Genomic DNA, 14053 nt, shown 5'->3' with positions numbered 1-14053 from the left:
AGCCTCCATTTGTGCAATAAATTCGTTCTTACACGATCTGGGAGGCCGGTAAATGACACCCATTAGAAGACCACAACTGAACCGAACAAAAAGTGCCTCAATTGTTTTTGTGCTGTGTTTCTGAACATCGCAGCAGCGGAATCCCAGCCTGGTAAACAATGCAACGCCGCCGCCACGTGAAGAGCTAGGCAGCGAGATTACTTCGTATCCCGGTATATGGGCGGATTCTTTTAGCCATATTTCCGTGACGCCAATAATGTCGTAGCGAAAAGAGTGCTGCGACAAGTAAGCGAGGAGGTTATCTGAATTTTTTCGGATGCTTCTTATGTTGATATGAAGAATAGATAAGTCATCACTGCCTAGTTTTGCTTGTTCAATTTGTGATACACTATAAGCCATAGGATTACACTACTTGTGTCAGATCTTCTGCGCATGTAACATGCAGCACTTTGGTTTGATCAGCCTTCCGCATCAGGATTTTTCCTGCAGACACCCATGTGAAACGCCAGTTTTTTTTTCCCTTTTGGCTGCCAAGGCCTTTCCTAGGAGCACTTTGTTCGCTGGACAGAGGTGCTCATTTATATATATAGGATCACTGTCCTCGAAGCCGAGGGCAGAAGTATTTATTCTGCATTTCCTAGCTGCCTTCAAGACTCGGTCTCTTGCTCTGAGTGACGCGAACTTGACAACGATGTTTGGTTTATTTTTATCTTTTGACGGTACACGATGGACCGTTTCTACGTCTGATTCACTAATTTCTGATTTCAAAGAAGAACAAATGGTCTGTATGATCACGAAAGGGTTTTCATTTTGTCGCAAAGGGACGCCTTTGATTTCCAAATTGTTCTTTCTGCTGTATTGCTGTAGGTCGACTACATCTCTCCTGAGTTCTTTCAGTTCATTCACAAGACGACTGTTTTCCTTTCTAAGCTCCCGATTTTCAGTTTTGACACAAGCAACGTCCTTCCTTAGGGTCACCACCTCGGCCTTGAACTGCTCAAATTTCTCGTTCATAACATCCATTGATGCGTTCACAGTTTCTAGTTCTCTTTCTATAAGCCCTCTTAAATACTTTTTCAGTTCTACCTGTGCAAGAGTAAACCGATCCGCTAGGTCAGCAAAGGATTTCCCCAGCTCTTTTACTGTAGACGGTACCTTGTCTCCCATATTGATAGCACAGAAGCATGCACACTTGGAGCAAACCAGGAGCTAGAAGACAGTTCGTAAGAAGGTTCTATGAGAGAACGTACCTGCGTGGAAGCAGAACAATACGTAGGTGAATAGCTATTCGATTCCAGCGGCTGCCTGGTTTGCTCCAAAGTGAAAGACAGAAAACAAATTTATTTAAAACGTCGTGTTAGCAGCCGTGTGAGTACATGGTTCTGTTTTTTTGTAAAGGTGAATTCTATTTTTCCTTCAGAACTGTGCTTATATAGAGAACATGCATTTTGACAAAAATTTATCAAAAAAACTGCCAGCCCTTCCACTGGGGTGGAGATGGAAGACCAGCGAAGCTGTACTATGGTGGGAATTATGTAGTTCGAATTATGACTATTAAGATGTGATGGTGTAATTGTTTATTGGAACTACTAAAGAAGGAGAAATATATATGATCCGGTAGTTTTCATTTATTTAGTGTTCACAGGGACCATGGCCTTATGGTCGCTACAGTACACCGCCATAGGGTGTACGGCAAAATTTGGCACGTTGTTCATAAACACGGTCACAAACGCCGCGCGCGTTCGGTGCCAACGCGGGAAAAAATTGTCACAGTTTCGCGCTAAGGGTGAAGCAATGAATGTGATAGCAACACGTAGTAATGTCATACGAAGTAAGGTGAGCGGCTTTGCTAGCAAACATTGTCGCAGTTTCACCCGAAAGGCGAAGCATCAATTGCGATAGCAACTTAGTAGAGAGCTATACGGAGTAAGGATAGTAGTTTTATCAGCTGTATAAACTTGGAGATGCAGCAGCACCAGTAACGCGCAGAACTGTTGTCGACGCCGTCGGCGTTTTGCCCGCGTTCGCACCGAACGCGCGCGACGTTGGTGACTGTTGCCGGTGCCTCTGGGGGCGGCTCGGAGGTTTTCGACGAGATCAGAACTGGACACTCATCGAGCTGCGTCGGAAATGTTACCCACCTTCTCGCCTCGCAACGTTTTTATAAAAACACGCATTTGGTGCCGCAGCTAAACTTCGCCTCCCCTCCCTCCCCCCCGTCCCCCCACGGGTTTTCGCGCGACGGAAGAAGTCGCGTTTGCTCTCTATATAGTAGTAGTGATTTATTAATGAAAATGACGCCTATTTCTGCTGCACAATAAGGAGCATGGCGCAGCGTCATATATGGTGATTGTAAAGGAGGAAAGAGATGCTTCAAGGCTCATTCACACCGGCGACTTGAGGAGGTCGCGCGACCATTTGCGACTCGCGAACAAAAAGCGACCGAAGGCGACTGATGTTCACACCGGCAAGCCCGGCTGAGCGCGACCTGCAAGTCGCAATCCCGGACATTCTCGTTCTTTAGCGAGAATTCTAGGGATCTACGCAGTCAGCGCGCATTTCGCTGGCACTATGTAAATTGGTTTCGCGTTCCGGCAACAGCCATGCATTTTGTTTCGAGCGATGGCTGGATTTTGATTCGAGCGAACAGGAAGACGCCGTCTCTGTGCTGATGTGCTCCGCCGGGGTGTCAGCTGTGGCAGCGCGGAAGCCTCCGAAGAAAACGCGACGCTCGTGGGTGCGCCCGTGCCTCCGCTCGCGTGAAGTGACCGGCCACGCAAGCCGCCTCCTGCCCGAACTTTGTGCGCATGACAACGAGTATTATCGAGAGAGAGCGAGTCGTAATTTCTAGTTCGCATTGCGTATTATTCGGTGCATAATATTAAAGCAAAGCTGTTCACCCGCTGTTCACCTTTGGGTGGCGTGCTCATCCAACGAACGGCAGCTGGAAAAAGGGTTTGTGTTGTGCTTTCTTTTCCTGCTGTTTAGCTTCCAGTGAATGCGACCGCGTATATTCGACACGTTGCTGCAACTGCTGCGTCCCAGAATCACAAGACAAGACACCAATTACCGGCCTGTAGCCTGCAAATCGTGACGCGGGCATTGCATTTGGCGTGGACGACGACACACATCACTTTCGGCGCGGCGCTGATTGGTTGAGCAGCTTTGCGACCACGGTCGCGCGACTGAAAAATCGCGCAGTGAGCGACTGGCCCAAAATGGTCGCTTTTCGAGAAAAGCGACCATTTGCGACCATTTGCGACTGGTCGCTTTGCGACCAACTTGGTCGCGCGACCACTGTCAGTCGCCGGTGTGAATGAGCCTTAATTCTGCAGCCCTTCAGGGAGCACGGCGCAGAATGCGCGTTTGCTCTCCGACATGCGTTCGCTCCCCGTGAAAGCGCGCGTCCCTCGGGCCCTTTCACTTGCACATGCAGCGTCCGGAGCGCGGCGACGATTTCATCGCCATTGACGTCATATGGAACCTCACGGCGACGGCGACGGCGACGGCAGAACTCTGCTTTGGAGTGTCCATATAATTGCTATCACAATAAAACGCCGCCGCCGTCGACAACAGTTGTTGCGCGTTGTTTGTGTGACCGCACACAACCGCTGTGAAGACGCTGGCTACGTAACGAACGCCTAAACGCCGTTATCAACATTGTTAGGGGAGAGTCGCGCGAGAGCCCAGAGAGAGTCGGCGGCAGAGTGGGAGAACCTAACCCAACCAAACCTCACTTCTTTTTTTTTTTCTTTCTTTTTTTCAGTTGCGTTAACCTCCTTGAAAAATGACGATGCCTGCGCAAGGCACATATTTGGCATTATTTCTTTATGTTCGCTTTAGCGGGCAAGCACACGCACAGTCTAGGGTGCCTCGATGCCCTGCTCGTCCACCACTCCCCTTCCACTGGGAAGTCGCGTTTGCTCTCCGCCGTGCGTTCGCGCCCCGTGAAAACGCGCGTCCTCGCGCGCTTTCACTCGCACATACAGCATACGGCCAATGAGAGTTTTTTAGGGGCGAAGCTCCTTATAGCGGCACCCGTTCGTCCCCGTCGTCGTAGTAGTAGTGTGTAACCAGTCTGAGAAAAATGAGAAAAAAAATTCCGAAGTTGTGTCCGTAGCGCGGAATCGAACCAGGGACCCCTCGCGTCCGAGCGCGCGGCGTTAGCCCACTACGCCACGAAGCGGACATGGATACACGCACCACGATGGCAATAAATACCCAACATTAACGAAAGGCCGCGTTGCTAGCGCGTTTCTAACGCGTTTGTGCTAGCGCGTTACGGCCCGTGTAAGAAGCTGGTGTAAGACGCTGTGGCCTCTCCGCCTTACCTTCAACGCGTTTCGAACGCGCTGCCCAAAGCGGTGGCAAGTCAAGTTCAAGTCGAGGAGCGTTTATGAATACGAGGGGTATATACTCTCTCAGCAGTCATGTGATGGCGTCGGCAAACGCGGTGCACGTTCCGGCATGTGTAAATGGCTGCGTAAGACGCTGTGGCCGCTCCCCCTTACTAGAGAGCACTGCACGTTTCTAACGCGTTTGAGCTAGCGTCCCCTTAAGCGGGAGATCCGATGATTCCCTCCGGAGCTTCGCCCACTCATCATCATTCACCCCGTGGATATGCTGTGATTTTTTTTCTATTGCCGGACGCGACGATCGAAAGGTTAACAGCTTCGCTGTAAAAACACCGAACTATTTCTGAGTGCGAACGCAGCCACTGCAAAAAGTATCTCTAGCCTCCACCACAGTGTGGCACCTGATGGCGGAGTATAATGTCTCTGCGCCGAGCACATCATTTGCGACACCTAAAGACATGGGTCGGCTGAAGATACTTCTTAGATACTTCGTAACCCCCGAGGAAGAAGATGCTCGACTGGAAGCCCGTTGTACCGCTGCTCACGAACGAATGCAACGGCTGCGATCAAACCCAGAAATACCGTGTTAATGAATCTTCGTCCAAGTGATAGCGTAGAGCGGGAGATGCCGAGTACCTCGCCCTTTGCAGGGGCAGGTACTCTTCTCTGAGTGATCGCCAGTGCCGAGAAAGCAGTCCTGGCTACCGTGTAATGCGTAACTTCCAGCGTCAAAGCTCCAAGTCTATGGGTGGCGCGAACGGCCGATTTCAGCGAGAGTTCTTGAACGTCGAGTTTGGTCACGGCTGCCGCGTCTGCGATCGGCGGTGGTTTGACTTGAACCTGTCTACTCTGAACTCGGTTCGAGACTTTGAGAAGCGCAATGACGCCTTGCAAGCGTTGCGCGCAGCGTTTCCCGCCGAAAATGACTCTGGACGAAGGTTTGCAAGAATCTTGGCATAACTGCGAGTCGGCCTAGTTGGAACAGATTCATTTTCTTAAATTTTTGCGCGCAAACAAACAGGGACGAAGAAAAGGAGACACAAGGACGAGCACAAGGACAAGCGCTCGTCCTTGTGTCTCCTTTTCTTCGTCCCTGTTTGTTTGCGCGCAAAAATTTAAGAAAATGAATCTTGGCATAACATAGCAATACATAGCAAAACTTGGTTATAATCTTAGCACAATATACCAAAACATTTTAAAACTCAGTAAAATCTTAGCATGACTTGGCAATAAATACTCGGTAAAATCTTGGCATAACGTAGTAATCCATAGCAAAAAAGTTGTCGCAGTTTCACCTGAAAGGCGAAGCATCAATTGCGATAGCAAATTTGTAGAGAGCTATACGGAGTAATGATATTAGCTTTATCAGCTGTATAAACTTGGACATGCAGCAGCACCGGCAACACGCAGAACTGTTGTCGACGCCGTCGGAGTTTTGCCCGCGTTTGCACAAAATGCGTGCGGCGTTGGTGACTGTTGCCGGAGCCTCTGATATAAATAGGCACTTGGTGCCGCAGCTAAACGTCGCCTCCCTTCCCCCCCCCCACGGCCTTTCGTGCGTCAGAAGAAGGCGCGTTTGCTCTACATATATGGTGATTGTAAAGGAGGAAAGAGACGCCTACTTCTGCACCCCTCAAGGGAGCACGGCACAGAACGCGCGTTTGTTCTCCGCCGTGCGTTCACTCCCCGTGAAAGCGCGCGTCCCTCGCGCCCTTTCACTCGCACATACAGCGTTCGGCGGCGCGCGGCGACGATTTCATCTCCATTGACGTCATACGGAACCTCACGGCGACGGCGACGGCGACTGCGACGGCGACGGCGACGCCGACGGCAGAAATCTGCTTTTGAGTGTCCATATAATTGCTATCGCAATAAAACTTAGCAAAACTTGATAAACCTTGGTCGATCCCAGCTACACTGTTTCTTCAGCCTTGCACCACTAGTGCAAGCTGCCCTCATTTTTTATGTCCACTGCAGAACGATGGCCTCTCTGAACAATCTTGAGCTACCCCGCTGTTGCACCAGCTGACGCCATCATTTGTCTGAAAGTTTTCTCATTTCATCACAGCACCTGCTGTTCTTTACTCCGGCTTCCCTTCTCTTGGCAACAATTCTGGGATTCTAATGGACCACCGATTGCGTCTTTACCCTCAGCCCTATGCTACTTACAGCGCGCAAAAGACGGCATAGTAACACCCGAAACGTTATTAGAGCGCAGCTGATAGGCGCATGTTCTTGCGGCGAGCGTCGGCAGCGTAACCGAGCGAACGAGCAAGAAGAGAACGCGGATCGCAGCGGGGAATGCGAGGAAAGCGGAGAGGCATGAGGCGGAGGAGGCTATGGCGCGAGAAGAACAGCAAGCGTTCGTAAAACGTGAAGGCCGTGGAAGAGACAACGACGAACGCTCACCGCGCGATGTGTGCACACGCAAACCTTTAGCAAACCACAACCAGCCGTGGCGTCAGGGAAGCGTGTCGCACCACGGAGGCCCGGGCTCGATTCCCACCGAAATTTACCAAATTTTCTTTTCAAAACTACTAATTTACTTTGTTTACAGGGACCTCCCTGAGAACTATGACGTCAGTCCGAGCATTTTTAGACGTGTTTTTGCTCTTCGTCACGGCAAGGTCGCCGCCAAGGGCACCGCCTATAACATGGACACCTAAGGCCTTAAAGAGCGTAGTGCGGCTACGAGATGTGTCGCGTGCGACCGGGGGTGTTGCGGCCCGAGGAACCAATCCCGAGTGACGTGGCGCTCAGCTACGGAGATCGGCTCATCGGCACGGAGATCGGGACAGCTCTATCCACCGCCTGACGAAACCCGGGCCCCAAGCGGCGACGCTGAGAAGGGCACACATTTCATATACACAGCCTGAGGCTGGCCGCAATCCGCCTTTTTCATTTTCCTGTGCTGCCCTCTGCCGCACGCCGCTGTAAACGTTTTGGTATGGTGCCTGGGCTTTCGCTAGTTGATCTGTGTACCTGCGCCCATGTTGAGCGCATCGGTTGTGCGTTTCGTAGATCGCGAATAATTATTAACGACTTTTCCGGGGCACCATGTCGTTCCTGGAACCACGTAGCACTCACCAACTATATATATATAGGGTGAGCTGGCCTGAGTGCGCTGTTTTGTTTACACTGCGGCCGATAAAGGCACGCTGAGTTCCGTCTGCCGTCGCGGCTGCTTTGGAGTTTGTTGTCGCTGACTTCTGCACTTGCACCTCGCTTTTTTTTTAATTCATTTTACACATTCTTTAGACATTTCGCATAAATAAAAAGTCTTCGAGCGCGCAGCCTTCCACGTCGGATTTAGCAAAGTGGTGCACTTGTTTTCATCGACATCTACAGCCACAGAACGTTGTTAGCGTCAAATATTGGGGAAAAGGTACATCGCTGATATGAAATAATGTCAAAACGTAGAATAAAACACACCTATCTGCGCATATGAGCCGCGTTGTTTCACCGTGAGACGAGTCAGTATGAGCGGCTGAGCCACTTAAACGGCGACTGTGATCCAGTTACATATATCGGGTTGTTAATTTATTACTGATTCTCGCTTTTCTTTAACTTCATCATACATATAGTTTGAGCGTGTCCAAAAGCATTATTAGTGAAAACTGTGCTCGCATAAGCGGTCATTTAAAGGCCGTGTTGTTCTCCCGCGAAAACGCGGATGACATCGCTGACACCGTTGATATATGACTAAGCGAGGCGCTTGTTTATGCTGCTGTACCGAATGTACCGCCTCTTGTTTCGCGTTTGACGCATAGGTAAACAGTACATCTCAGGAATTAAGAAATATGTCAGCATGACAACACGTAAAGGTCCACCCATCTACGTTGCGAATGCGACCAGCAGCCTACGCGAACGGTGACGTATGTATACAGATGTGGGCACAGCCGTTGGGCAGAGCGCTCTGTTCCCGCTTGCAGCTTATTGTGTACGCGCCGTACGAAGCGAAGAGTAGTTTATTTCAAATCGCTAAGGCCAGAACTGAACTATAAAAGCAGTTTCATTCGTCCTAACTTGCTTACTTTTCAGTTCAGGTCTGCCGGCAGCGGGTGCATGAACTCGACGGCGCCAAGCCTAACCTTCGCTGAACAGGATCAACATTGGCTCAAACTTGATGCGCACGGCTTGCGAGAGTTGAAGCTTGTGCATTTCAACTTCATAGCCGTCGACAAGAAATCCCGTCGCAGTACGACAACTCGCGCTCGTCGCTTGCGTCTTCAAGGCCTGGTATGATAAAATCGTCTGACCGACACACTGTGCTGAATAGTCGGCCAATCATTGGCGTGAGCGTCTTGTCGGTCTCGTATATATCGTCCCAGCGTTACCGCGCCAGACTTGACAAGTGCGCGAAGTCAGGCACACGCCGCCACTAGCAGCATGCGAGGGCTGCAAGAAGTCTTCGTCAGCAATGTGATGTTTCTAAGTGTCGTCCAAGTGTAACGCAGGGGTTTATCGATAAATTTACTACAGTAGCCATCAGTGCAAGGCGGCAACGTGGTTCCCTGTGCAGTCGGGACGAAGCCCTCGCCGCTTTCTGCTTAAAGTGGAGTTGGTCTTACGCTACGAATGTTTTCAGTACCGTACCTACGTCGAGCTACCATAAGCTACCATAAGTAATTAAAGAGAAACTACTTATCTCCACCTAGCGGATTTCCGCTGAACTATTACGTCATACACTTGCCTTTGCTTCGAGTTGTCGACAAATTCGATTTCGCCCTGCCATCTGCTAGCCGCCTGGTTAGCTCAGATGGTAGAGCGGCTGCCCGAAGGCGGTGGTCCCGGGTTCGAGTCCCGGACCAGGACGAATTTTTCTTCAACTGCGAGGCTTTCTTTCGAGGAACCCGGTTGGGTTTCCATTGTAGCAAATTGCTACATTTGGGTGGATGTCTCAGTTTTCGTTTAATTACTTATCTCCACCCAGCGGATTTCCGCTGAACTATTACATCATACACTTGCCTTTGCTTCGAGTTGTCGACAAATTCGACTTCGCCCTGCCATCTGCTAGCCGCCTGGTTAGCTCCGATGGTAGAGCGGCTGCCCCGGAAAGGCGGTGGTCCCGGGTTCGAGTCCCGGACCAGGACTAATTTTTTTCTTCAACTGCGAGGCTTTCTTTCGAGGAACACGGTTGGGTTTCCATTGTAGCAAATTGCTACATTTGGGTGGATGTCTCAGTTTCCCTTTAATTACTTATCTCCACCTAGCGGATTTCCGCTGAACTATTACGTCATACACTTGCCTTTGCTTCGAGTTGTCGACAAAACCCGCCGGGGTAGCTCAGTCAGCTAAGGCGTTGCGCTGCTGAGCTCGAGATCGCGGGATCGAATCCCGGCCGCGGCGGCCGCATTTCGATGGAGGCGAAATGCAAAAACGCCCGTGTGCTTGCGTTGTAGTGCACGTTAAAGAACCCCAGGTGGTCGAAATTATTCCGGAGCCCTCCACTACGGCGTGCCTCATAATCAGAACTGGTTTTGGCACGTAAAACCCCAGAAAGAAGAAGAAGAGTTGTCGACAAATTCGACTTCGCCCTGCCATCTGCTAGCCGCCTGGTTAGCTCAGATGGTAGAGCGGCTGCCCCGGAAAGGCGGTGGTCCCGGGTTCGAGTCCCGGACCAGGCCGAATTTTTCTTCATCTGCGAGGCTTTCTTTCGAGGAACCCGGTTGGGTTTCCATTGTAGCAAATTGCTACATTTGGGTGGATGTCTCAGTTTCCCTTTAAATACACATATGTGTACGCATGGGGCTTCGACAAAGGCTATATATAACGTGCCCAGAGCATTGGTGATAATAAAGGTGCTTTATTCGGCAATGCAGTATTCAAGGCAATTAATGTAAAGTGTATCTATCCTATAGTATTAAACTCCATATGCACTTATTGCAATCGGCTAGCTTTCATTTTCAATTTAAAGAGCATGCGGTAATTACAAAATTCAAGTCAGCCTGTACGCAAAATGCCCCCAGTAAGTGCGAACTTGGTGAGCGACACAAGTGTTTAAGACATTCCTTCTAAAAGAGCTTGCATGACGTTGTCCTCTCTATTTTTGAGAAAAACTTTCTGGTGCATATATGTGGAACACCAATGCATTATGCCACACTATTCAGGTGCATATTTTGCAAGGCTGGTGCCGCTGATAGCATTTCTGTAAGATGGCTAAACTTCACATATTGTATGGCTTCAATTTTGAAATGACAATATGCCCTATCAAAATGTTAATGAAAAAGTAGTTTTATGGATATCAGTCCTCCTAAAATATACGTTCTAACATTGAGAAAAAGTTTTGACACAACTCATTATTTACCCGTTCATTACATGCACCAACCAACCCAAATAGCACTGCACTAGACACACTGCCGTGCACTGCATTGCAACTCTGGGGCACTAGGGTTTGCCATCCTCAGTAGGAAATCGGAAGCTCGTCTGGTTGACCTGCCTGCCTTTCCTCACCATCTCTTTGTACAAAATGCGCTACCTTGTTGAAAAGGAAGCGTTGTTCTCTTTCAGAGTTAAATTATTTGTCGAGCAATAATTTTACTGTTCCAGCAACTACAGCAAAAAGTGGAAAATGAAACCGATTCTGATTTGTTCTCCGTCCTCACAGAGCGCGACACCAGGTGGCACCGTGCACTGCGCTTCGGATCTCGAAGGATCTAACAAGTGGTTGATGCAGCTGCAAATGTGTAGGCAGTCGGCTTTTATCGTTTTGTGTTGTGCAGATTGTTAGTTCACCGTAAACATGTCTTGATTTGTACTCAAGAATAGAGCAAGGCCCCAAGGAACAGAGATTGACGCATCAGGAGCGAAAAACAGAAGCAATGGATGGTTATGCTGCTTGACTCTCGGCCACGGTGTTCTCGGCATGTTCAAAATGGCGAAGTTCCGAATTTGTCGCTGTGTAATATGCGCGTGTGTGCTCGTGATGTGCCGTCATAGCGCGGGGATATTTGTGCTGAATGTGTTTCACTTCGTCTACAAAACTCAGCACGCAATGGCATCGAAGAAGTCGTGTGTTCGGGTGCACGTATGTGCTTGGATGCGGATAGCCTGCCCTCAACGGAAGTTCAACAGTCTACGCGCTCGTAACTTGCTCACGAGGTAAGCCCGTTGTCATTTTATTTGATTGCTTTGCGTAGCGGAGGTGTTAAAATGATGTTTGGTAAGCCGGCGTCGCGATCAAAAATATTGTTTCGAAAATTCCATGCAGTAAACGGCGTCTTACGGCAAAAAGGACGCGTGAATGGGAAAAAAATGTCGCAGTTTCGCCCGAAAGGCGAAGCATCAATTGCGATAGCAAATCGGTAGAGAGCTATTCGGAGTAGGGATAGTAGAGTAGTTTTATCGACCGCATAAGCTTGGACACATTCGATATTTAACTGAATTGACAAGCGTGTTGTCATCGCGCACAAGCAAACATGAATAGATCACACTGAATGACCGCAGACAACGACTGTCAAAACGCTGGCGCGGCCGCTGCAGCGGGCGAAGAATCGTGCGATCTATCGCTTCAACGGAAACTGAGCGGCGAATGGACAGCGCATAAAGGTCAGAGCAGTGTGGAGACACGGCCGGGCTCGACTGGCGCGCGCGCTCGCTCGCTTCTTAAGAAGCGAGTGCGCGCGCCAGTCGAGCCCGGCCGCGCTGGAGATAAAGAGACGGTGCGGGCGACGGCCACCACAGCCAGTGCAAGCGTATTTGTTGGCAGAGTAGAAGCTGCTCCCCCCGTCCCTCCCGCGCTGCCTCCCCGCTTTTTATTGCGATAGCAATTATATGGACACTTCAACCGGATTTCTGGCATCGCCGTCGCCGTCGTCGTCGCCGTGAGGTTCCCTATAGATAAAATCTTCGCCGCGCGCCGTATGCCCGAGCGGAAGCGTGCGGGGACGCGCGCTGTCACGGAGAGCAAACGCACCCAATCTCCCACGCGCAAGCAAGGAAGCAGGAAGCCAGCGCCGGAGGGAGCGGGGGGGGGGGGGGGGGGCGCACTTCCACTCTGCCAACAACCGTGCTCGTCGCTCTCCCGCACCGTCTCTTATCTCCACATGGCTCTGACCTTTATGCGCTGTGCATTCGCCGCTCAGTTTCCGTTGAAGCGATAGACCGCACGTACCTTCGCCGCTGCGGCGTACGCGCTTGCTGCCTGAGTTTTGACGGTCGTTGTCTGCAGTCATTCAGTGTGATCTCTTCATGTTTGTTTGTGCGCGCTCACACCACGCTTGTTCATTCAGTTAGTAATAGTCGCGCCACATTTTCCAACGCACACTACACATGCAATGCTGCTCGGGTCGGCAGTGCAGCACTACAGGTGTGTCCCTTCGCACGCGCTGCCCACGGGAAGCGCTTCTCATCAACACCACCGTTTCACACGCGCCTTCTCGTGGTCATCGAGTCTCTCTTCATGTCGGTCTACTTACGCCGCAGCACACCTGCTTACTTAATCAGCTCATGTTTACTACAATTCATATTGCTACCAAAGCCGCTCACCTTACTTCGTATGACATTGCTGTGTTGCTATCGCATTCATTGCTTCGCCCTTAGGGTGAAACTGTGACATTTTCTTTTTTTTGCTTTCGCGTAGGAGATTGCGTTGCCAGTTCTCCTTGCGCTGGGTTGCAAGATAAGCATTTGGTGCCGTAGCACAGCGTCGCCCCGCCTCCCTCCCCCCCCCATACCCCCACGGCCTTTTGGGCGACAATCGCGTTTGCTTTCCGCCGTGCGTTGGCTCTCCGTGATAGCGCGCGTCCCCCGTGCGCTTTTACTCGCGCATACGGCGCGCGGCGACGATTTTATCGCCCTTGGAATCTATACGGAACCTCACGGCGACGGCGACGACGATGGCGATGCCGACGGCAGAAAGCCCGTTGAAGTGTCCATATAATTGCTATCGCAATAAAAGGATTACGTTCCAGGTAGATTACGCGTTGGCGTCACCTATTCTCTCACGGGCGCGGTACGTCGGATGGACTTACTCGCGCTTGCGGCGCTCGTGCTGTATCAGTCATGCCGAATTATAGCTTTCGCGCGCCTTACGGCGCTCTACCTTCAAAATAACATCACGGATTTTCCCGGGGGACCAGTAGGGGCCGTAGTGGAGACCGGGCCTGCTGTCCTGGAGCAGTATTTTCGCTCGTGCCAGGCTTTTCGTATGCTGCTCTTCGTGACTTTTCAAAACATTTTAACTCAAAGAAAATGCTCAAAGAAAATGCCCCTACTGCTTCCCCGGGAAAATCAGTGATGTTATTTTGAAGGTAGAGCGCCGTAAGGCGCGCGAAATCTGGCATGGCTGACCCGCAGGCGCGAGAATGTCTGTACAGCGCCTGTGCACCGAGAATAGGTTACGCCAACGAGGAATTTACCACGTTTGATCTAAATGGTAGTGCGGTCGGCTCGATCGCGATTGAAATTTTCCGTGTGACGATTATAACCTCTTGCTTTGTGATTGTGACTTTCAACAATTTCAGGAAACAAAGATATTGTTCAATCAAAGGTAAACATAGCTTTTACAAGCAAGAAAGAACAAGAATTTTGTGCAGTTATATGTATTGCACATGTCTGTCCGATCATCGAAGCTAACACGAAGTGTCATATTTTTACAGACCTCCTTGCTGTTGCAACTCTGAGGATAATTGCTTCAAATGTGAAGGAAGAGACAGCAGTGCCAGCACTATTTGCGCATGAGGACATAAGTTTCTTCA

At 50.3% G+C, this 14053-nt stretch overlaps 1 non-coding gene across 1 annotated transcript; it reads left to right on the top strand.

Moving 5' to 3' along the window:
- Positions 1-9908: 9908 nt before the first annotated feature.
- Trnas-gga (transfer RNA serine (anticodon GGA)) lies at positions 9909-9982 on the top strand. Its single transcript has one exon. It is a non-coding gene; the product is annotated as a tRNA-Ser (tRNA).
- The last annotated feature ends 4071 nt before the right edge of the window (positions 9983-14053 follow it).

The sequence above is a fragment of the Dermacentor silvarum genome, chromosome 6, assembly GCF_013339745.2.
Source record: "Dermacentor silvarum isolate Dsil-2018 chromosome 6, BIME_Dsil_1.4, whole genome shotgun sequence".
Taxonomy (NCBI): Eukaryota; Metazoa; Arthropoda; class Arachnida; order Ixodida; family Ixodidae; genus Dermacentor; species Dermacentor silvarum.
The sequence above is the reverse complement of the archived record's forward strand: the minus strand, read 5'-3'. Positions and strand labels throughout refer to the sequence as shown.